The 25,255-nt window shown below is 44.1% G+C and overlaps 1 pseudogene; it reads right to left on the minus strand.

Moving 5' to 3' along the window:
• Window positions 1–243: 243 nt before the first annotated feature.
• Window positions 244–24,450, minus strand: LOC147105712 (traB domain-containing protein-like; annotated as a pseudogene).
• Window positions 24,451–25,255: the final 805 nt, after the last annotated feature.

Genomic DNA, 25,255 nt, shown 5'->3' on the forward strand with positions numbered 1-25,255 from the left:
AGCAGTAGGACTGATGCCTGTGGAACTTACCATGATCTTGGTTACAATAGGAAAGCCCGATTCCTATGGCTCCTCTTGTGGGGAGGGAATGAAATTCAAATTTCTGTGCTTGTGTAGTTTCCAACTATTCCCCCAGTAGCAAATTAGTTGCTGGCCAAACAAAGGAAAATCATCTCCCACTTTAGCATTATAAATTAGAGCGATAAATCAGTAACTAGCTTTCATACAGAGGGTCATAGCATCAAGAAGACCACATCAGTCTCACGACTCATAAGGTTATACATTTGCAATGAACCACGTTGAAACAAATCAATCACCCCATGTTTAATCAAATAACCAAATCAATGTTTGTGCTATTTTGTAATAGAAGAAGATCTTCAGGTCAAATAAGGTAACCGCAAAAACAATCCGAAAAACTCTTGCAGGCAAAGAAGGATTTGGCACCCTGTAAATGAAAGGATGAATCATTGGATAGCGTTGAGAATGATACAGATGTAAGATTGGACTGTGTGGCCTAGAAATTCATTGTAGCCACTTTTGGGGCGGTAAAGTCGGGCGGCCGCTAAAGTTTGCGCCCGCCGCCAAATCGAGGCCACTTCTCCGATATTCATTAGCTTCGCCCTAAGAGTTTGCTCGAGCGCTAAAACTGGCACTGCACGCCGCTCTTTAGGCGCTAAGCCGGCGGGCCGGGGCGCTAAACCGGAAGTTGGGCGCAGGGCAGGTGCGGCGAGCTGCTGATTGACGGCAGACACTCTGGCTCCGGTGAGCTCTTAAAGGGGGAGGGTGGATTTGTTTTTTTGAAAGGCCGACACTGGTGTATTTGTGGTTTTGGGGAGGGTTTCTCTCCATCAGTGTGTTATGTGTTCCCGGCACACCAGTCCTCCTCCTCCTCCTCCTCCTCCTCCTCGCCGGCCGTACCATTTCTAGTACAGGAGGGCCCTTTAATTTGCGCTCCCCGCGGCCCGCATCGGCTGTGTACCATTCCACTTCACAGTCGTTAGGGCCGCCCGGCGCACAATGGGCTGGCGCGAGTGAAGTTCCAGTTCGGGGCGCACAAAGGGCGTTGCACGACGAAATGACGTCATGATCTGTGCGCGCAGCAGGGCGCGCGCTAAGACTTTGCGCCGGCGCTAAATGTGTACTGAAGTTGGGGCGAGGCGCAGATCGCGCTGCGCCCGGGCGCTAAGCGCCTAGCGCTCGAGATCTACTCCTCCTAAGGCGCTAACGGCTGGCACGCCCAACTGAATTTCTAGGCCTGTGTTTTTAAGCTTAAGACAAACTGGCCAAGAGTTTCCACTTCGGGCGCTATCAGCGATCCCGGCGCAAATTGCGCTCAAAAATGTGCTCGTTTTGCAAAGTTAATTTCTTGCTCAGGTTTCTGCTCAAACTCATTTGCATATCACCAAATGTAAAATCTTCCATAAACCAGCACAATCAGGCAACATTTTAGAACGTAATTTAAGAAAAATAAAATTAACAAGCATCAATTGATGTATTAAAGAGTGGTAACCTGGTGCAGTTTGATGAACACAGCTGAAAATGGGTTTATCACCAAAAATAATCATTTTTAATCGGAGTGTCGAATCCACCACCTGTGAGTAACCCAATTTTAAATAACTAAAAATTACTTTAAAAAACTACGCAGAACCATTTACTAGTTACATTGGTGTATAGTAGTCAGTTGCTTAGTAAATTAAAAAAATAATATTTAAAGGGGAAAAAGTTGGGTCGCGCCCCCTTTGGGGCGCTGTCTTCGGCCGGGGCGCTATCTTCGGCCGGGGCGCTGTCTTCGGCCGGGGCGCTGTCTTCGGCTGGGGCGCTATCTTCGGCCGGGGCGCTGTCTTCGGCCGGGGCGCTGTCTTTGGCCGGGGCGCTGTCTTCGGCCAGGGCGCTGTCTTCGGCCGGGGCGCTGTCTTCGGCTGGATCGCTGTCTTCGGCCGGGGCGCTGTCTTCGGCCGGGGCGCTGTCTTCGGCCGGGGCGCTACTTTTACACCCACTTGTATCTGAAAATTGCATTCGGGGTCCTAGAACTGATGTAGGACCCTGTTTTACATATTTAAGGAGCCTCTCCCCTGTTTGAGGTGGGCAGACTGCTCGTCCTTTTACAGGCCTGCCTAAAAATTGCATCAGGCAGGCCTTAGATGTAAATGAGGCAGCTGAGGTGCCTCCCCACCCCCACCCCCCATCCTCCGTATTTTCAGTTGCTGGCCATCCCTTTGTCAGGTGAGAAGTGGGTGGCCGACATTTGAAAATCGGCTCCCTACGTGTTACTTAGCATAACATCCCTATTGTTATATAAACAGTGTTAGTTGTCTCATCGTGAGCAATGCCATAGGCGAACTTTATTACATATAATGTACCATGCCTAATATTAAATACCATTATCATAAGTAAAACCAGGGGAAATCAACCTGCAAAGCTTTGATGGGCTTCTTAGCAACTGATAACAGGGCACAAGCCTGAGAGTAGGTTTCCCACTCAACTTCTTAACCCATGGGGCATGGGATATGAAGAACAGAAGATCATTTACAAATAAAATATAAATGAAATACAGAAAAATAGATGAGAAAACTTAAAGTACAAAACTGCAGTAATCAGAAAGGTAAAATATATTACCTCATCAATTCTTGGGTATTTAATTGCTTGTTCCAGTTCTTCTTTATTCCAGCCACGTGACCAAGTCCAACCACTCCTACCACAACTGACGGTATAACCTGCTGAGGATCAGCTGCTGACAGGAATGATAAGTTAGTTCTTAAATAATTGTCCTAGTGGTGAGCTGCATTTTCAAAACTACAGTGTTCGGCCAAATTATTTCAAAGAATGGACAAGTAGTGTTCTCAGAAGTATACGCTAAAAGTAACAACAGTTTAGTTATGGTCTCGTCAATGATTGATCAGAGAAAGATGCAGCAGGTTCCTGCTGTGGAATATGGAAACAGCCAGTGCTGGAAGAGCTGGGTTTAGTTTAACCACAGGCCACTAAGACGCTGAAGTAGCACGGGTAGACTCGCTGTGAAGGCTGGATGATGCCTAGAAGGAGGAGTACTATGGTGGGAAACCTGCAAAGTGCAGCGATGGACTGCATGGGAGACAGGATGTGAGAATGTCTGTCATCTATAGCTATTATGACAGAATGCTTCTGCTCATAGGAGTTCATTCACAGATTTTATTAAATTATGAGTAAATAATGAACTTGTCCTCCATATATGGCTTCCCATCTCAGTTTAATGTTCTACTCGTGGATATTCATATTTTTCTTTCATTTTAACTGGACGAGGAAAGTAATCTGCCATTGATTTCCATATATGGCCTGACGTAAGAAAACGACTAGGCACTTGGTCTAAGTGTTAATCAAAGCTTTAATCAGCTGTTTTACAACATGGAGGTCTAGTTGTGTCCTTCACTAGTTCCTGTTAAGAATGTCCTGCACAAGCTGGGCCCATGCCCGAGTATTTATACTCTCCCTGGACAGCGCCACCAGCAGGCCGCCCAGTATTATTTCATAAATCTTTCTTTCATGAATGACTGATTCATGTCATGGCCTTCCTTGCCTAATCAAGAAAAGATAATGCTTGAATTGGGCATTTATTCATAGTTCTTTATCATATAGAGAAATGGCAGCATAATGAATGAATGTCCAATTGGAACAGCATCCATTCTAAAAATGGGTATGATGGGCCAATAGAAATTACTAGTTCTTTAGCACACAATTAAAAGCTGTAATTAGACAACCATATATGGCTCTTACTTCTATATCTGTCCTTTGAGGCAAAATTGCTGAAATATCATTGACCTCAGTATGGCGCTCTCCTGAGGTTGTGCCAGTTTTCCAAGACCTCTCACTAGAGCTGGATCCATGGTAAGACTCAGTTCACCCAAGAAAAGACATGGTGTAATACTGTTTACCAAGAAACAACATTGGTCATCAACCCTACACCTCCAAAAGGTTGAACCTTGTCTGCATGGAGGACTTTCTGAATCAATTGTCCTTCTCAGTTTCCTGTAGTTCCCTTTCTTCGTCGCTAGATAAACAGCCTTGGCCATTATTTTACGAGTTAAGAACATAAAAACATAAGAAATAGGAGCAGGAGTAGGCCATTTGGCACCTGGAGCCTGCTCCACCATTCAATAAGGTCATGGCTGATCTTCTACCTCAACTCCACTTTCCTGCAGTATCCTCAAATCCCTTGATTCCCTTAATATCCAAAAATCTATCGATCCCTGTCTTGAATATACTCAACGACTGAGTCTCCACAGCCCTCTGGGGTAGAGAATTCCAAAGATTCACCACCCTCTGAGTGAAGAAATTTCTCCTAATCTCAGTCCTAAATGGTCGACCCCTTATTCTGAGAAAGTGACCCCTGGTTCTAGACTCCCCAGCCAGACTGTTTAATCATTTGAGAGATGCAGAATGAATATCATTACAGGTATGCCCTGATGGGGCAGGTTTCTGGCACACTGGCTAATTAAAACACATTGAATGATAAGAGGCATTTCAGTCCCGTTCCACTGAAATTACAAAAGGGAAGGTTAGCATCTCTTTTTCCAAAAATGTGGAAAAGGGTCAGTGGTTATTATTGTTTTGCCAGTAATCTAGTAATTTAATATTCAATCTCACAGAGCCTTACGATAACCAGAATAGTTCATATGCTTACATTGTGAAATTCAAGGTAGTACGATAGGTTTTGCTGCTTGCTTCAGTGACTGAGTTAGATAGACATCACATTCTGATACAAGAATACGATAAAACTCAGGAAACTCCTCCTTTGCCATTTCGATTATCTGCTCCAGCACATCCTTCCGTTTAACCTGCTCCATATCCACTTTACTAAAACACAAAGGCACTTACAATTAAAACTTCATTAAATGACGATTGAAATAAATTGAGTGAAAATTACTATAAAAATATGACAAAGATTTCTTGACCAATCAATCAGAAAAGATGTGTAACACACATAACGGAGCAGTGAAGAAGGGATGTGGGCGTCGCTGGCAAGGCCAGCATTTATTGCCCATCCCTAATTGCCCTCGAGAAGGTGGTGGTGAGCTGCCTTCTTGTACATGCTTAGGAGGTAACAAGCAAGAGGAGCCCCTCACAGCTTTTCCACTCTTTATCATTGGAATCAAGATCTTTGAATCTCAGACACATCCCACCTTTTGTTAAATCAGCCTTTGTCATGTGTGTGTCATGCCAAGTAATTAATGAAATCGTTTTTTTTTACCAATTTGCCTCATAAATTCTGGATTTGTTCAGGTTGGCAAATTATTAAAAAGTGATTCCAGATTCTGGCATAAAAAAAAACAAATTCTTCCTGCTCTTTTCATTCAAAATCAGGTCCAGGATGGGTGTACATTGCATTATTGGTTTCATCGTGGACATTATGTGATGATTGTGCTGTATAGTTGCAGTTTATACATTTGGAAGGTGGCCCCCTCCACAATCAAATAGCCTGTTGACACTTACAACCAAAGTTCACACATGAATAATAGAGGCATTGGAAGACCACCAGTGCCCATGGAATTGTACTCCAGCAAGGAGTGAACACCCTCAGTTGGGGAGGGGAGGGATCAGGAGGGAGAACATTTGCAACCATTTAAATGTCTTGAAATCAATTAACAACATAGACATAGAGATAGGAACAGGAGTAGGCCATTCGGCCCTTCGAGCCTGCTCCGCCATTCAATGAGATCATGGCTGATCTTCGTCTGAGATCTTAGCTGATCTTACCAGTTCAGTACCCCGTCCCCGCCTTTTCTCCGTAACCCTTAATCCCCTTAGCCTTCAGAAATATATCCAATTCTCTCTTGAAAATATTTATTGAATTAGCCTTCACAGCCCTCTGTGGCAGGGAATTCCACAGGCTCACCACTCTTTGAGTGAAGAAATTCTTCCTCATCTCTGTTTTAAATGATTTGCCCGCTATTTTTAGACTGTGGCCCCTGGTTCTGTGCTCCCCTGCCATTGGAAACATTCTCTCTGAATTCAGCCTGTCCAGGCCTGCCATAATTTTATATGTTTCGATGAGATCCCCTCTCAATCTTCTAAACTCCAGTGAGTACAAGCCCAAACTATTCAATCTCTCCTCGTAGGTCATTCCCGCCATTCCAGGTATCAGCCTGGTGAATCGCCGCTGCACTCTTTCCATGGCAAGAACATCCTTCCGCAGATGGGGCGACCAAAACTGTACACAATACTCCAGATGCGGTCTCACCAGCACCTTGTACAGCTGTAGTAAGGTATCCCTATTCCTATACTCGAACCCCCTTGATATGAAGGCCAACATACCATTTGCCTTCTTAATCGCCTGTTGCACCTGCATGCTCTCCTTCAGTGACTGGTGCACAAGAACACCCAGGTCCCTCTGCACTTCCCCATCTCCCAATCTATTGCCATTTAGGTAATAATCTACCCTCCTGTTTTTACCCCCAAAGTGGATAACCTCGCATTTATCCACATTATAGTGCATCTGCCACGTATCCGCCCATTCCCCCAACCTGTCCAAATCGCACTGTAGCCTCCTGACATCCTCATCAGAGCCCACCCCTCCTCCTAGTTTAGTGTCGTCAGCGAATTTGGAAATATTGCATCCAATTCCCTGATCCAGATCATTTATATATATTGTGAACAGCTGGGGTCCCAGGACAGATCCTTGCGGCACCCCGCTGGTCACTGCCTGCCACTCCGAAAACGAGCCGTTTATTCCAACTCTCTGTTTTCTATCCGCCAGCCAGTTCTCTATCCACGTTAATACTTTGCCCCCAATCCCATGAGCCTTAATTTTGCATGATAATCTTTTGTGTGGAACCTTATCGAAGGCTTTCTGGAAGTCAAGGTACACCACATCCACTGGCTCTCCCCCATCTATTTTACCAGTTACTTCCTCAAAAAATTCCAGCAGATTAGTCAAACACGATTTACCCTTTGTAAATCCATGTTGACTCTGTCCGATCCTTTCCCCATTTGTCAAGTGCTCTGCTATTTTATCCTTAATAATGGACTCTAGCATTTTGCCCACAACCGATGTAAGGCTTACTGGTCTATAATTCCCTGCTTTCTCTCTACCCCCCTTTTTAAATATTGGGGTAACATTAGCTACCCTCCAATCCACGGGTACTGTTCCCGAGTCAATGGAGTTCCGGAAGATGATCCTTAGAGCATCTGCTATCTCCAGGGCCACCTCCTTAAGTACCCTAGGATGTAGTTTATCAGGCCCCGGGGATTTGTCGGCCTTCAGTCCCCTCAACTTACCCAACACCATATCCCTAGAGATACTAATTTCTGTCAGCTCCTCCCTCTCATTAGTCCCTATGTTTGCCGATATTCCTGGGAGGTTATTTGTGTCCTCCTTTGTGAATACAGAACCAAAGTATGAGTTTAATTGGTCTGCCATTTCCTTATTCTCCATTATATATTCTCCCGAATCGGACTGCAAGGGACCGACTTGGGATTTTACCAGTCTTTTCCTCCTGATATACCGATAAAAGCTTTTGCAGTCTGTCTTTATGTTTGCTGCAAGTTTACTTTCGTATTCTATTTTCCCCTTCCTGATTAATCCCTTTGTCCTCTTTTGCTGTATCCTGTACTGCCCCCAATCTTCCGGTCTGGTGCTTTTTTTTGCCAGTTGATATGCCCTTTTTTTTGATTTTATGCTGTCCCTAATTTCTCTCGTTATCCACGGTTGAGCCACCTTTTTAGGTTTATTTTTATGCCAAACCGGTATAAACATGTTCTGGAATTCTTCCATTCTATCTTTGAATGCTTGCCATTGTCTATCCACTGTCAATCCCCCCAGAAACACCACCCAATCAATCTTACCCAATTCCCGTCTCATACCCTCGTAATTCCCTTTATTTAAGTTCTGGACCTTAGTCTCTGATTCAATTTCCTCACTCTCCATCTCGACTGAGAGCTCGATCATATTATGATCGCTCTGACCCAAGGGGCCTCGTACAAGAAGATTGTTGATAAGTCCCTTCTCATTGCACAATACCCAGTCTAAAATGGCCTGATCTCGAGTCGGCTCCTCGACATATTGGTCCAGATAACCGTCCCGAAAACATTCCAGGAATTCCTCCTCCTCAGAATTTTTACTAATTTGGGTAGTCCAATCAATATGTAAATTAAAGTCACCCATGATGACAGCTGTGCTCTTATCGCACGCTTCTCTAATTTCCCTTTTTATGCCTTCCCTCACCTCCATATTACTATTTGGAGGCCTATATATCACACCCACTAACGTTTTCCTCCCCTTGCTATTTCTCATTTCTACCCATACAGATTCCGTTTCATCCGAGTTAATATCCTTCCTTTCCATTGCATTAATCCCCTCCTTTACCAGCAATGCTACCCCACCTCCCCTACCTTTTTGCCGATCCTTCCTAAATATTGTATATCCCTGGATGTTAAGTTCCCAGCCTTGCCCACCCTGCAGCCACGTTTCTGTAATCCCAATCAAATCATACTTGTTTACCTCTATTTCCACAACTAATTCATCCACCTTGTTCCTAATGCTTCTAGCATTAAGATACAAAGCCTTCAGGCTTGCTTTTTTCACACTCTCATTATGAATTAGTTTGGCCCTTTGTGTTTCTCTCCTTTGCTTATTGCTTCTCACCTTTCTACCATCTATTTCTGACTTCATATGACTTCCCTCTTTTCCACTATCTAGGTTCCCATCCCCCTGCCAAATTAGTTTAAATCCTCCCGAACCGCCCTAGAAAATATTACCCCGAGGACATCGGCTCCCTCACAGTTCAGGTGTAGACCGTCCCCTTGGTACAGGTCACTCCTCCCCAAGAACTGGTTCCAATGCCTCAAGAATTTAAATCCCTCTCCCTTGCACCACTGCTCAAGCCACGTATTTAGCTTATCTATCTTACTCTCTCTAAACTTATTAGCTCGTGGCACTGGTAGCAATCCAGAGATTACTACCTTTGAGGTCCTACTTTTCAATTTAGCTCCTAACTCCCTAAATTCAGCTTGTAGGACCTCCTCCCTCTTTTTACCTACATCGTTGGTACCTACATGTACCACGACAACTGGCTGATCCCCCTCCCCCTTCAGAATGCTCTGCACCCGCTCCGAGACATCCTTGACCCTTGCACCAGGGAGGCAACATACCATCTTGGAGTCTCGGTCTCGGCCACAGAAACTCCTATCTATCCCCCTTACAATTGAATCCCCTATCACTATAGCCCTATCCCTCTTTTTCCCGCCCTTCTGTGCAGCAGAGCCAGTCATGGTGCCCTGAACCTGGCTGCTGGTGCCTTCCCCTGATAAGTCATCTCCCCCAACAGTACCCAAAACGGTAAACCTGTTTTGGAGGGAGATGACCGCAGGTGACTCCTGCACTACCTTCCTGCCTTTACCCTGCCTTTTGGTCACCCATTTACTGTCTGAGCTAGCCTTTACCTGCGGTGTGACCAACTCACTGAATGTGCTATCCACAACATCCTCAGCATCGCGTATGCTCCAGAGTGAGTCCATTCGCAGCTCCAGCGCCGCCATGCGGTCTGCTAGGAGCTGCAGCTGGACACACTTCCTGCACACATAGTTGTCAGGGACAGTGTCCCTGATTTCCCACATGGCACAGGAGAAGCATGACACGGGTCCGAGCTGCCCTTCCATGACTTAACCCTTACAATACCCTTTTATTTACTACGATTTAGCTTAATTATTGAATTCTACTTAGAATAAGTTTGTGAAAGTACTCACCAACCAGTCACCTACCTGTTTTCTGGTGTTGTATTTTCACTGCCGCCTCCTGTCCTGGAACCTTCTCCACCTAGGTTAGGCTCCTGAAATAAAATAAATTGAACCTACCTTTTCAACTTCCCCTAACCCCTAAAAGGTTAGAGGAGGTGGAAGGGTGGGAGACACTACACTGTAGTGTTTCGGGTTTAGCAACAGCTCCACCTATATAAGAGTTACTGGCCTCCTGCTCTCCCGACTGCACCAGCTGTGAAAGAAAAAGCCCGCGAAAGGTGAGCTTTTAAACTCACCAGTTACTGGCCTCCTGCTCTCCCGACTGCCCCAGCAGTTACTGGCCTCCTGCTCTCCCGACTGCCCCAGCAGTTACTGGCCTCCTGCTCTCCCGACTGCCCCAGCAGTTACTGGCCTCCTGCTCTCCCGACTGCCCCAGCTGTGGTCTCGGGCCTCGCCTCTCTCCGGTTTTTATACCGGGCTCTGACTCACTGCTCCCGACTGGTCTCGGGCCTCGCTGGTCGCCGGGTTTTCTCCCGAGCTCCTCCTCGCTGCTCCCGCTGGTCCCGACTGGTCTCGGGCCTCGCCTCTCTCCGGTTTTTATACCGGGCTCTGACTCACTGCTCCCGACTGGTCTCGGGCCTCGCTGGTCGCCGGGTTTTCTCCCGAGCTCCTCCTCGCTGCTCCCGCTGGTCCCGACTGGTCTCGGGCCTCGCCTCTCTCCGGTTTTTATACCGGGCTCTGAATCACTGCTCCCGACTGGTCTCGGGCCTCGCTGGTCGCCGGGTTTTCTCCCGAGCTCCTCCTCGCTGCTCCCGCTGGTCCCGACTGGTCTCGGGCCTCGCCTCTCTCCGGTTTTTATACCGGGCTCTGAATCACTGCTCCCGACTGGTCTCGGGCCTCGCTGGTCGCCGGGTTTTCTCCCGAGCTCCTCCTCGCTGCTCCCGCTGGTCCCGACTGGTCTCGGGCCTCGCCTCTCTCCGGTTTTTATACCGGGCTCTGACTCACTGCTCCCGACTGGTCTCGGGCCTCGCTGGTCGCCGGGTTTTCTCCCGAGCTCCTCCTCGCTGCTCCCGCTGTTAGCTGTTTAAAGCCCAAGTGCATAGATAGGAAATACAGTATTTGTTCGTTCATCGTTATTGGGTCAAAATCCTGGAATTTCCTACCCAACACCATTGTGGGAGCACCATCAGCCCAACGACAGCGGCAATTTAAGAAAAGGGTCTGGTGCCATTATCTCAGGGCAACGAGGGCTGGGCAATAAATGTAGCCTCGCCAGTGTTACCCAGCGCCCGACAACAAGTTCAAAAATAGTTTCTTAGATTTTCTTTTAAACTTATACAGAGCATTGAAGCCGCTACTGTGGGTTCACAGCAAAGCAATTCTTTGGGTAACAATGTCTCGTCCATCTTGTGTTTTTTCAACGTTATAGCGCAGCAATGTCACTGTCCCACAACAATAAGCTGTAAGTAATGTCATTAAGGATACAGTCAATATTTAATGAGGCAGAGTTTTATTCATACCCAATCAGAACAGTCTGGGAGTTGAGGTAAAGAACGCCCACAGACAGTTTCATCAGGTCCCAGAAGGAAAGTGCAGCAACCCATCTGTTCAAAGTGATGAAGATTGGCCGGTCCCCAAAGTAAATATTACAAAATGGTATTTTCTGAGCCTAAAAGAGAATATTTCAAATATATAACAGTCATACAGAGGTGTTTATTAGTTATTATAGCTATATATAAATAGGCTACAATATTTCTTCATAGTACATTTGACTTTTTAGCTATGTTGGCTAGGTACTGCCAATGACTGTGTTACAGTGCATTCCTGTTAAGTGTGTAACTCATCTTTCATCAATGTTGATCCTCTTTTCAGGAATACATACAAATAAATTTAAATCTATTAAATATGTTATGGCACAAAAAGTAACTTATCTTACACTATTAGAATGGTTCAGAGCTGTTTAAGAAACTTAGGTGGATATTATCCTCCATATGCTAAATTTAATTAAAATGTCGGTATTAAATGTTAGTAAACAGGGGAGCGAGACAATTCGAAAATATTAATAGACCCTTTGTCCATTTGTGCCACTGCTCAAAGTCTCGCTCCCATTCTAAATCTGTTAGTGAAAATTAGTGAAAACAATTTGGGTTTTTTAGGAATTGATAAAGCTTTGTTAAAAGCCAATCATGAGAAACTCAAGCAGAATTGCACAGGACAGTGGGGAATAGCACAGCGATGGTCACCTCAAAATAATTAATATGGAAATCCAAGGATGAAATCCTATGTCGGCATTGCATGAAGGGCAGGTCTTTATTTGACAGTCAGATCGAAACCTGTCTTGTGATGATTCTGAGACAGGGACTTAAAAAACTGACACAAGAATTAACCACAGGACTTGAGAAAGACATTTTTGCACCCAACTGATCAATTTTACCCATTGATAACTTTGCACTTGATCAGTTAATAGTATGGGTCAATGAAAAGTTAAAGCATCTAGCCCAAAAAGGTCATCATAGTTTTCAAACACAGAGTGCATCGAGATCTCGTATCCTGAACCCTGAAACAGGTTTTCCTAATATTTAACTCCTTCATTTCATTACAGTTTTGAGCACTCCACAGCTAAATCAACAACATTTTCATCATGTATACCATTTAAGTCATTCATTAATTGCTGATAAGTCTAAATTGAGCATTATGGTGGGTCCGTTTTCTATTTTTACCTCAAGCAATTTCATGTTGCAGGAAATGTCCTGCAAGATAATTCCATGCACCCATAGCAACAGGATTTATAACAGTGAAAATGGGGCATACATAATTTTAACAACAGCTGTGAGATTTATGATCAGACTGGAGTGAATATTTTGGTGAATGCAGCTTGTAAGTTATGAGTGTACATGAAGGATTTTTGAACTACAGCATAGAAGAGGCTGAAATCTTACCTCGCTGAAAGCTTTCCTGAATTCCCCACCTGGGGCAATGCCCAGCTGTTCAGTCAGATAAGCTGATGATTTCAGAAGCACCATTACCAACAATGTGAGCATCACTCCAAACTACAGGAGGCAAACAGAAATGTGGAACAGTGTTTGAGCGCTGAGAAACACATTATATAATTGCATTGAAAAAGGAATGGTTCCAGCATAAAATCAGATCTCACAAAGAAAACAAGAAGAAGATAGAAGAGAGAGACAGAGTGAGAGGGAAGGAGTATATTACCGCCACTCCTATACCACGCCAAAGACTGCAGCTTTTGGCATGTCAATGGAAATGTGGCCCTATGCTTTCACTGTCGGCTTGCATTGTTATGAATTTGGGGAAGGTGCAGTTCCATGTATGCACTGTATACTCAAACATATCCATGCAGTACTGTTGCCTATCCATCACCAATGCAATTTTTAATGATTGAAAGGAATGAGGTAGCTCTTTCCAATCATTAAAAGATGAATGGTGGGACATCAAGCCATTAGAGTTTGTTTTTAAATTTAGAAATTTACCTCTTTTAGTACGACTTCACACTGGCTTCTTTTATGTCCGTTATTACAGGTGTAAGCCATTTCGTGGTCCATGTGCCCCTCTTATATTGAGGTGCATTGACACCAAAGCAGTGTGGTAGAAGAATCAGATCCTTTGCAGGGGCTATGGATTCAAGAGGTGGGCTACTATGCAACTCAGATAAAGTACTTGCAAATTACATCTTTTAACAAGCTGAACAAGGGAAATTATCAGGATAAAACTCAAGAGGGGCGATTTTCATCAAATACTTTAGGCGCGAAAGAGGTAAAGAGGTGGCCAAACTGGGGTCTTAAGCTGAAACGTTGGTTTAGTCCAAGTTTATCACAGACACCATCTTGATAAAGGAGTTGAAGCTTGGAACGGCCGCCTGGAGGCTTATTAAACAGCTGATTGCCACTTAAAATGCCTGCTAGCACTCAGTAAAGAGGCTGCACGGCATTTTGGTGGCTAGCGCTTCAACAAAGACCCTCTCCTAAAAGCGACCAGCTGTTTGGGAGTAAACACAGCGTTGATTTCCATTTCAAGCACTACTTAAAGGGATACTCACCACTTAAAGGGATACTCACCATTTCATGTTCACTCACTGCTGGAGCTGTGACGAGGACCTCTGAAACACACTGGGAGACTTTCTGGGACACTTTATCAAGACTTCACCAATACTCGAGCAACATTTATTCCAGAAATTCTCTGAGGACTTCAGCTAAAAAGAGTGAGTGCTGTGCTACTCTATCTTATTGGACACCTTATAGGAGTCACCAGGAGAACAGGAGTGCTTGGTCATCGACATCTTGCTAGGGGTCCCCCTTGGTCTGGACGAGGAATGGGAGGAGGAGATGAGGCCGGGCAGAGCAGCACCAGCTGCTGCAGGAGAGAGGGACAGGAGGGCGAGGTGGAGTCCTTCCCCCCCTGCAGAACAATGAATCCTCCTCATTCAGCGAATGAATAAGTGAGTGAATGAATGAATGAATGGTTGAATGGCAAGAAAAACAAAAATAAATAAGTTGAAATTGAGAACAGCAATAAAGAATGGGAGAGATTGAGTGGGGAGAAGATGAGAGTAAGAATGAAAGCAAAAAAAAACAGAAGCAGTAAGAAACAGAAATGAGGAGCAAAGAAAAGAATAGCAAGGAAAGAGTAACTATTAGCGTACACTATTGTGACTTACAGATGTTATAACCTTGGATCAAAATCTTTTCTACATACATGAAAAAAGGGATGAAAAACACTGGGAATATCCTTGGAGTTTCACCAAAAGTGCGGCAAAAACCCAGTTTACACATATAAATGTCAGCCAAGTTACAGCTGCATAGCAGGAGCAGATTCGAGGAAATTCCAACCTTAGTTGCCTAAATATTTTTATTTTAGGGTCACCTGTATTCGCAGGGTGGACTATAGCCCTAAGCTGGCAGGAGACCATGTTTAAAAGTGCTCAGGTTCTCTGTTAGATTTCCTTACCATTGTCTTACTTAATACTGAAGCCTGGAATTTCCACAGGGATTCTCCAACAGGAGTTGGCAGAATTCCCAGAGAAATTGCATTACTGGTTAAAAACGGCCGTTTGTGCCATTTCTCTGGAGGTTCCGCCAATCTCCCTCTGAAGTCGTGGCAGGAGATAGGGAGAACCCCACGGAGGTTCAAGGCATCCGTATCCTTACTGTTATGAGTAATTGAAATGCCCAGCCTGCTCTCTCCTAACATTAAGAATATAACTGCCATAGGAGCAGAACTCAGAACATGGGAGTAAGCACACATGCACAGAGGTCTCTCCTCATAGGGAGAATCTGAGATGCAAGTAGGCACAGCCAACAGTATAACTCAGGTCTTGCCAGCTGCCCTTCACACTCTATAGTTACTGCTCTCAGACCAGTGGTGTAATATAACTGTTTTCCTGCAGTCTCGGTTGCTAGAACAGCTAAGAACTGCTGCACGAAGGCTGCAAAGTCTCCTTGCTGGCTGGCATTTATGATTGCACTGAAAAGAATGCAACATTTTCTGTATTACTAACTTGTTCAATATCATTTTTGTATTTTTGGCACAGTATTATTCCAATTGATGCAAACATAATTTGTAATGTCACTAACAAAAACCCTTCTGTAAAATAAAAACAGGGGTAAATGTATCAGAAGGCCAACGTGCCATGACAACTGCACTGCCTTCAATTTCTGCGTCACATCTTAAGTTTGTCGGGAAGGTACATACCACTTAACCAATGAAAGCAAAATAAGGACAGCAGCTCAGAATTTGCCATGATAATGTAAAACAAACGAATTAACAACTTAGTGAAAATAACAGTACCTGCTTCATTGCGTGTTGCATTTTGAATAAGTCAAACTCTTTGGCTTCATTTAGTAATGTCTGTTCATCCAATGTTAGAAGTAATTTTTTATCTTGGCAAAGTTCTATCACCACAGCATTTGGTTGCACTTGTTGGATTATCTAGAAGAAAAAACATTCATTTGTGTCAGTTCAGCAACTAATGGTGTTTGTGTTAAATAAACAGCTCAGTATGAAGATTAACACTCCTAGCTCAATCATGGTCATATTATTCAGCTAAATTAATGTTTTTCTTTTAAGTTTACAAACCAATGTTGGACTGAGTGCTATAGTACATTTAGAACCTCCTTAGTAGCATTTCATAGACATTTGTTAATGAGATTGTTAGAAGTTTAGGTTCTTGCCTTAAAGATTCTCTCAGATGCAGCAGTGCTGGTTACTCTTGTAAGTCATCTGAGAAAATTATGTTCAGGGCTGTGCCCGTACTGCCCAATATCTAACTATACAAACCAGTAACCTAGGGGTGAAACCATAGTATCTCCTTGTGATCTGAACTGGATGTGTGTATCTTTTGCACATGCGCTCCTCCAATTCTTTTGAAGACAGACTGAGAAACCACTTGACAACAAGAGGTCAGATACGAATTGTTAAGCTGTTTTGCTTTACAGTAAGTGAATATACAAAGCAACAGTTATGATCAGATCCATTTAGTTCAATCAGTACAACAGGGGGAAAATTGGCTCGTGCCCCCTTTGGGGCAATAACTTCCCCGAAAAAGTTAGTGCCCCCGTGCCCAAAATTCAATGGTAGTGTCCCAAGCAGGAGGTGGGACACTACTGGAAGCGCTCCCCCTCCCTCTTGGGGTGCGCCCATGGAATATCATGGCACTACATGCAGCAGCGCCAAATGCGCCGGCACATAGCGCTGCAGTACTGCAGGCCTCCCTCCCCTGATTAAAGGGGAGGGGCTTAGCGCAGCCCACACCGGGGCCCTACTGGACCACCGGGGAGCGGGGTGCCGGCAAAAGAGCCCGGCACTCAAAAGAAGTGCCGGGCTGATGGATCGTGGCCGGCACCCCGCAGGAAGAGGCGAGAGGGGGTAGGTGCTGGCAGGCGGCCCCCCAAAAAATGGCCGCCCGGCACCTGCCCTTTAATTATCACTGCCCTGGCCGCAAAAACACTCCCCCAACCCTGTCAGACATAGCATCCAGCAGTAGGTCAGGGGGCGTGAGCCAAGTTTGCGTCCAGGCCATGGCGCACGGCGATGACGTCATTGCTGGAGGCACAACGTCATGGGGCAATACGGCTGCCGCCGCCACTAACCTCCCACTAAATTTCGCGGGAGGCATTAGCGGCGCTTTGCTAACGGGATACACAAAGCAACCAAATTTTTCCCCCAATTTCTCTTCACGTAATAATGCAGAATAATTAAAATGCCATGCTTCCCCACATCAGTGGGTCATCTTACTTGAAGTAAATAAAATAACTCCTAATAAATCTCTTGCATTCTCATTCTGAGCCTGGTCAAAATTTGACCCTATCACTTTCAGTTTCCAAAACCAGCTTGCCTTTGCAGCCTTTGCTGGACCTAATTGATTGCCTATATATCTCTCTATTATTTATCTCATTCTGTTCACAGCCAGAAAGGAGCAGACTTTATTTTATTTGTACTCAAGATGTGGGTGATACTGTTCATCCCTATTTGCCCTGAGAAGGTGATGATGGGTCTTTCATTTGAACCTCTGGAGTTCTTTTGGTGATGATGCTCCCATAATGGTGTGAGTTGTTACCAATTGCCAAGACAACCTAATGAACTGCTTATTCTTTACAGTCCCCTGGGAAACAACATGTAAGAAGTCACACAACACCAGGTTATAGTCCAACAGCTTTATTTGAAATCACAAGCTTTCGGAGCGCTGCTTCTTCGTCAGGTGAAGTTTCTCCACTTCACCTGATGAAGGAGCAGCGCTCCGAAAGCTTGTGATTTCAAATAAAGCTGTTGGACTATAACCTGGTGTTGTGTGACTTCTTACATTTGTCCACCCCAGTCCAAGTCCGGCATCTCCACACCAGGGAAACAACATCAAAGCTTAGCTCATTAGCATTTTAACCATCGATCATCTCAATGCTTTCTTTTTAAGATTGTGTGAATACACATGGAAAACTTACCCTAGAGACGCATCCCAGTGCTTAATTAATCCTGTTGATAAGAGCTTCTTATTGTCTACTTTAATTGAATGGTCATACCCAATTACTTTTTCTTTCCCAACTTTGATAATTGAAAATGTTTCATTATCTATGGATGCTATGTTTTCTGTTCTGACGTACATTATCCTTTACTTAGCCCATTGTTAAAAATCCATCTGCCACTCCCTGCTCCATCTGCTCAACTGGTCCAGATCCCATTGAATGGTATTAATGCCATTTATACTCATCATGTGAGGATACAGCTTTATGCTGTTAGGAAGTTTTATAATGTTGCAAGGGACACTATCTGCTATATTGTTCCAGTCCTCAGGTGCAGTACTTGTATTGATGGAACTCCAAAAAGTGTTAACCAGAGCCTTACCTGTTTTCTCTTAGATTCTAGGATTTATGCCATATGGCCCACGTGCCCTATAGACATCAAATTTATTGAGTTTCTTTAGAACAAGTCCTTTACTAGTGACTACATAATTTATCGATTCATGCGCCAAAACGGCTAGATCCAGAAATTGGCCTTGGTGTTCATTTTTAACGACGGATGTGAGGAATTTAATTAACTTCTTTGCTTTTTCCTGATCCTCTATATTTTGATCCCACTTATCCTTAAAGGCGCACTCTAGTCTTTTACCTTCCGTCTACTTCACGCGTAAGTTATTGAAGATAGGATAAAATGCTAGAAATTATCAACAGGTCAATCAATATCAGTAAAGAGAAAGGATAGGTTAATGTTTTGCTCATATCCGAAACACTAACCTGCTGTGTATTTCCAGCATTTTACATTTTGTTTCAAATTTCCAACATTTTCCTTTTTATTTAAGACATACAGGCTAGCTTTCACTACTGTCTACAGACTGCCTTTTTATAGCCCTTTGAACTCTCATATTGGTTATCCTTAGATGACCCTTGCATGTCTCCCAAGTCCTCACTATTACTTGCTTCCAGTATCTAGCAAAAAGATTCTGCTGATCATTAAGGTTTTTAAAAATCTCTTTATTAAAGTTACTCAGTGGAAGTGCAATAATATATTATTCAGTCTACCATCCAAGCATTTATCTAATTTGATTCTGCACAACAGCTCCATTCGACACTCATGCCCCAGGAATGAGTGTCGAATGGAGCTGTTGTGCAGTGCTCTCTTTCGAGGGATTTAATTGCATTTAGTGTGAATATAATGTAGTGACAAAGATCAGTTCAATGCCATTCATAGTACTGCCAGTGAAAACAGAGTAGAGATTCTATTGGTATCATGGTTCTTTGGCAAAGATAACATTTTGATGACACATACACAAAAGGAAATCTTACTTTTGTTACAACAGCTAATACTTGGTAGTTCACTGTTGAAATTAAGGCTGATTCTAGATGTCCCTCAGATCTTTTGTAAATGCATTTAGCTGTTCAATGCAACATATACAACTTGTCAGCAATCAGTAGTGGCAGAAAAGTTTTGACCAGCGTAACAAATCCAGCAAGTTAATTTTGATGTTGCTGCCAGCTGAATTGTATCGAAGCTTTGACCACGCTCAATCAGCTCCGATGAACGGGCCACATCGTCTGCATTCCCGATACGAGACTCCCAAAACAAGCGCTCTACTCAGAGCTCCGATGCGGCAAGAGAGCCCCAGGTGGGCAGAGGAAACGCTTCAAGGACTCCCTCAAAGCCTCCTTGAAAAAGTGCAACATCCCCACCGACACCTGGGAATCCCTGGCCCAAGACCGCACACAGTGGAGGAGAAGCATCCAGGAAGGCGGCGAACACCTCGAGTCTCTTCGCCGGGAGCAAACGGAAGCCAAGCGCAAGCAGCGCAAGGAGCGCATGTTAACCCAAGCACCCCACCCACCCGCCCTTCAACCGCAGCCTGCCCCACCTGTGACAGAGACTGTAGGTCTCACATTGGACTCATCAGTCACCTGCGAACTCATTTTTAATGTGGAAGCAAGTCATCCTCGGTTCCGAGGGACTGCCTAAGAAGAAGATCCATGCAGCAGGAGCTGGTGGCACTAACACAGCATGAAACCAATATAAAAAATAACACAGCTAATAAATGCATTTCTTTTATAATGGATTAATTCAGGAACTATTGGGTTTAGCATAATATAGTGAGGGTTCTCGAATAGTGTCAACGTCATGTTTATTGAAAGAATTTGCAGTTAAAAATAGTTTTGCATGTATTACTTTTTATGTAATTGTAGCCTATGAAAGTTGAAGGCAGGTAACACATAAGATAGTGGTTTGTCACCTGAAAAATTTGTCTTTGTTGCAGTTCATGAACAGAAGTTGCCTTTATGTCTCCATTAATACGGAAAAGCCCCAGGTTAACAACACACCCTGGAAACTTCCAGAAAACCAGTCACATACCAGAACACAAAAACAATACTATTCAAAAAGGGCCAATAATGACTCAGCAACATAAGTGAAACAGATTAAGAACATAAGAATGTAAGAATTAGGAGCAGGAGTAGACCATACGGCCCCTCGAGCCTGCTCCGCCATTCAATAAGATCATGGCTGAATTTTGACCTCAACTCCACTTTCCCGCCCGATCTCCATATCTCTTGATTCCCTGAGAGTCCAAAAATCTATCGATCTCAGCCTTGATTATACTCAACGACTGAGCATCCACAGCCCTCTGGGGTAGAGAACTCCAAAGATTCACAACTCTCGGAGTGAAGAAATTCCTCCTCATCTCAGTCTTAAATGGCCAAACCCTTATCCTGAGACTATGCCCCCTAGTTCTAGACTCTCCAGCCAGGGGAAACAACCTCTCAGCATCTACCCTGTCAATCCCTCTCAGAATCTTATATCTTTCAATGAAATAACCTCACATTCTTCTAAACTCCAGAGAGTATAGGCCCATTCTACTCAATCTCTTCTCATAGGACAGCCCTCTCATCCCAGGAATCAATCTAGTGAAACTTCGTTGCACCCCCTCTAAAGCAAGTATATCCTTCCTCAGGTACGGAGACATTTCATTTATCCAAGATACTGTACTAACATGTTTTATAAATGAAATAGATTATTACATTATTTTTTACTTTTAAATTATCCACAGATTGTCTCTGCAAATCTTACGTCATGTTTATTTTACCTGTTGTACATCTCGTATGCTTTCCCGACTGAAGTGGACTGTGCCAACCAGGTAGACCTTGCACCCATCTTCAGTGACAAGTTCACTTATAGTGCTTCGTAGATTCGGCCTCTCCTGTCTTTTTTTAATCTTTAAGTACCTCAGACTCCTATAGATTTCGTTGTAAGCTGGAAGGTAAATAAATTGTAAATAACTTACAATTTCCAACATAGGGAGAGTTTTACAGCATCTGCTCTATAACACAGGTGAAATTAAAAAATGAACATGATCATCTTTAAATATACTGTTATTAACAAAACAGAAAAACACATTAAAATTAAAGGTTCCCAATAATCAACTTAAAATTCATAACTTGTGAATAAGTTTCATTAAATAAATAATATGTTAAGCACAGTTTACATTTTCACCAATGCTGTTCAGGTGCTTTATGACACTATTACCACATTATAATGCCTACAGTGTGAATTATCTCTGCGATTCTGTTGTGAAAGAAGCAAAATTTGGGACTGAGATAGCTCTGAGATAGATTAGTATTTCACCTGTGCACCAGAGATTTCAAAATGAGGGCCTCAATCACCTTTAGAGAGAGACATAAGAGGCAATTTACAAGATACAATATAATAAGGATTATAAAAGGAGAATCATCTTGATGAAAAAGATATCAAGCAAACTTTTTATTACTTGTTTGCAAACATATGGCAGAACAACATGAACCACTTCAAGACTACATCAGGTCACTGGCACATGACATAGTCATAATGAAAATAGATGTATGGCTTTCTCAATGCTCTCCCTCTGTGCCTCTCTCTTTCACTCTCTTTGCTTCTCCACCATCTCTCGGACGCTCTCTATCCCTCTCTCTCATTGGCCGAGATTTTCCGGGGATCAGCAGGCGCGATCGGTGGCAGGTCATGTGGGAAAGTGTTTTTTTTTCCTCCAGCGGGTCGGGACCCCGCTGTGAACCCGCCGCCACGCGCCTTTCCCAATGTCGGGTCTGTCAGTGCTGAGCAGACATGACATGCAACAGCGGGGGACCCTATTCAGGTCATTATGACCTTGTTTAGAGATCATTAAGAATACATTTGAGCTCACCTTTTGATTTTATGTGCTCGCCCACGGGGTCCTCGCTGCTCGGGGATCACGTCTGTTAAGCTGAGGCGGGAGTTCAGTGGCCATTGAATCAGCTGTTGAGTTGACAGCTTCAAATATAAAGTAAAAACTCCCACTTTACAAAGATATCTTCCCTCAGATACAAGCTCTTCCTCAGTGCATTTCCACAACAGATTCACCATGCTGCAAGTCTTTACACAAGTCTCCATTCAGTCTGACCTCATTACCTCTCTCACCATTGACAGATCGCTTCTGTCATCTCTACTTCACCTCCCATCTATTCCATCAGCATGGGTGCGCTTTATACTCTCTCACCTTGGTCCTCAGAATCCGAACACGATCAGCCCCAACACCAGCAGCACCAGGCACACCAGCAGCACCAAAAACACCAACCTTCTCTGCAATCACCTGATGCTGCACAGGACACAGGGCATCAGCATCCGAGCACATTGTTACCCAGGAGGCCAAGGGTGGCCTCACCATGGCCAGATTGACTTCACGTGATGCTGTACACCCTGGCTGCCACATGGTGCACTAGGTTGGCACCACCCCACACCAACACCATAAAGCATCCCTACAATGTCCAAGCCATTCCTTTCACACTGATCACCATTGCAGGGGGTACCGTTATGTCTCACCATTCACTGCAACTCCCTAAGCCACTTCCAAAGGTGCACACAAATCTGTCCAAGAACGCAAAGTGTTGAAAATAAAGGTTTCAATGTTTGACACCACATTAACAGAAACTTTATATGAACATTGCATAAAACACACAAGTTCCTACCCTTGTGTGTTGTTAGTTGGTATGATTGGACTAGGATGAGGGTGAGTATGAGGGGTGGCTAGTGAGATGGGGATATGATAATATAGATAGAGAGAGAGGGATGGGTGGAGGTGCAAGGTAAGTTAGTGTGAGTAAGGATGTGCAGGAGTAGGTAAGGAAGGAAGAGTGATAGGGATGAGTGGCACAGCAGAATGAGGTTGAATGTGGCTTTGTACTAACATTTTGTGACCTACTGAGATCATTGAAACATCTGTGGCACTGCACCAAGGTCCTCCTGACTACATCCCTGCTTGTGCCCTCCTCTGCAATGTGCAACCAGGCTGTGTTGGTCTCCTGGGGAGGTCTCTTCCACCCATGGGAAGGGAAAAGGACCTCCCTGCGTGCTGTGACTCTCTCCATAAGAATATGGAGGGAGTCATGGGAAAGCCTGGGTGCAGCCCTGCCCCTCTGTGCAGTGCTTGTCAGTGTTTGCAGCACCTCAATGCTGTAGGACACTGACAGCACAAATGCCAAAATAAATTTGGACATGGTCCCTTTAAGGAACCGGCTGATGACGAGTCATCAAATGACGTCACCAGACCTGCTTCCTCTAATTGGCTGGCAAACGTGCTGGGTGGGCTTAACAAGCCTAATCAGGGAAATTCATTTCAGACAGCGGGCTGGAGACAGCAGCGGGGTCGGGACCTACCAATGACATCGCCCGCCACGGACCCCACGAGGTCAGCAACATCGCGGCCATTAACTCTGAAAGAATAGCTTGCCACACATTTTTCAGTAAAATGATTGCACCTTTAATGTGTCAATGTGGCTTCACAGTTCATTCCACTTACAATGTGGACTTTCAAAACTGATAAGTGACAAAGTGAATTGAATGACATGCTCCACCATATTCCCCAGAGTTTACCTCAGTTGCAAGTGATACAGGTACTATTTTGTGCTGTTATGACAAAGAAAATGTAATTGTCAAGGTTCACCTCGACAGATCTATCTGAACGAAAGTAAAATCACTTTCGCTGCGCAGAGTTTTGCTATTTGCCCAACTACTGCCCAACAAATGCCCACAAAACTCTTACGGCTGGTAAAGGCAGGCATAGGGCCTGCTTTCACCAGCATAAGGGTTATTATGAATCATAAAATAAAGAATTAAAAATGTTAAATGATGCACAAATACTTAAAATTACTTGATGCAAATTTTGGCCCGGATTAAAATCTTTAAGATTATTTTTCAAAATATTACATTTATATTGTATTTGATGTATTTAATGGATTTTTAATTAAATTTGAAAATGAGAACATTAATTTTTATTAGAGTTGTCTAAATTCTTTAATTATTTGGGGATTCCATTGTATGTCATTATGGGATTCTGTTTGGAAATGACTGCAATGGAATCTTCCTTTCTCATTGGAGGACCGGGCCCCCGTGATCCCTGGGATGCTTCCGAACCGCCTGCGTCCCTGGGATCTGTGGGCCTTTGCGCAGGCGTACGCCTGGAGGCCCAGGACCCGAACTCTCCGTAGCTGTGGAGCCAGGAGGTAAGTTCGGAAATATTTTGCGGGCGGGAGGCGTACACCAGAGGTACGCCTCCGACCGCAAATTCAGGGTCTATGTTTCTTTCTGCCAGTGGAACTTGGGGAGAGTTTATACTGAGACACACAAACAAATGAAAGCAAGCCTAACTCTCTTTCTTTCTTCTAATATATCCACTTAGCTTGCCACAGTACAGCTTATGCAGGACTTACACATGTTTGTCCAATTATTCACAGGGTCCAGCATCTGTCCAGCAAATACCTGTAAAAGCAAATGCATGTATGTTTATATTAATATTATTAAACAACTGTGCCCACCTGTCCATCATTGGTCGAAAAATTCCTGTAACTGGTCAACAAACGGCCCTCGCTGTTAGTTAGACTTGCTCTTTCCCATTTAATCTCCATGATATTTTGCGCTACAATTTGCTGGAAGTGGGAAGTGGAAACAGCGCGGTGCCCTCTACAGGCCATCTGGGATCTGAGTGAACAGGACAAGCAACTGTGTATCTCCTTTACCAATCAGATTTAAGGATTCTAAAATGAACAGCGCAAGGTCTGAACAAGGAAGTGTAAGTTAGAATGGTGAATTCAATGTCAAATCAGGTACAGAGAGTGAAATAACAAGAGGGAAAGAAAGATTGGATTAAGAGAGAAATAAGAGACAGAAAGAGAAAAAAAATGTGATTTAAATTTTTTTTTAAATCTCCAACATGGACCACAATTTCTGGCTGTTCCCCTTCCTCTGGAAAATGTTCTGCACCCATTCAGTGATGTCCTTTTCCCTGGAAACACATCATGAAAGACTCACGTCGGCAGCTGCAGAAACGCCTGTCTATCCCCGACTATTGAATCCCCTATGACCACTGCATTTCTACATTTTGCTGTTCCCCCCTGTGCAGTCATTTGCCCCACAGTGCCATGGATGCACTCTAGACTGCACTCCCCAAGTTGCCATCACCCTCACCGGTACTGAGCACTGAAAACCGGCTTGAGAGAGCCACAGTCCCGGAGAATTCCTGCACTGCCTGCCTCTTCCTACCCTGTCGGAT

The sequence above is a fragment of the Somniosus microcephalus genome, chromosome 17 (assembly GCF_052327205.1).
Source record: "Somniosus microcephalus isolate GS21.2 chromosome 17, FLI_Smic_1.0, whole genome shotgun sequence".
Classification (NCBI taxonomy): Eukaryota; Metazoa; Chordata; class Chondrichthyes; order Squaliformes; family Somniosidae; genus Somniosus; species Somniosus microcephalus.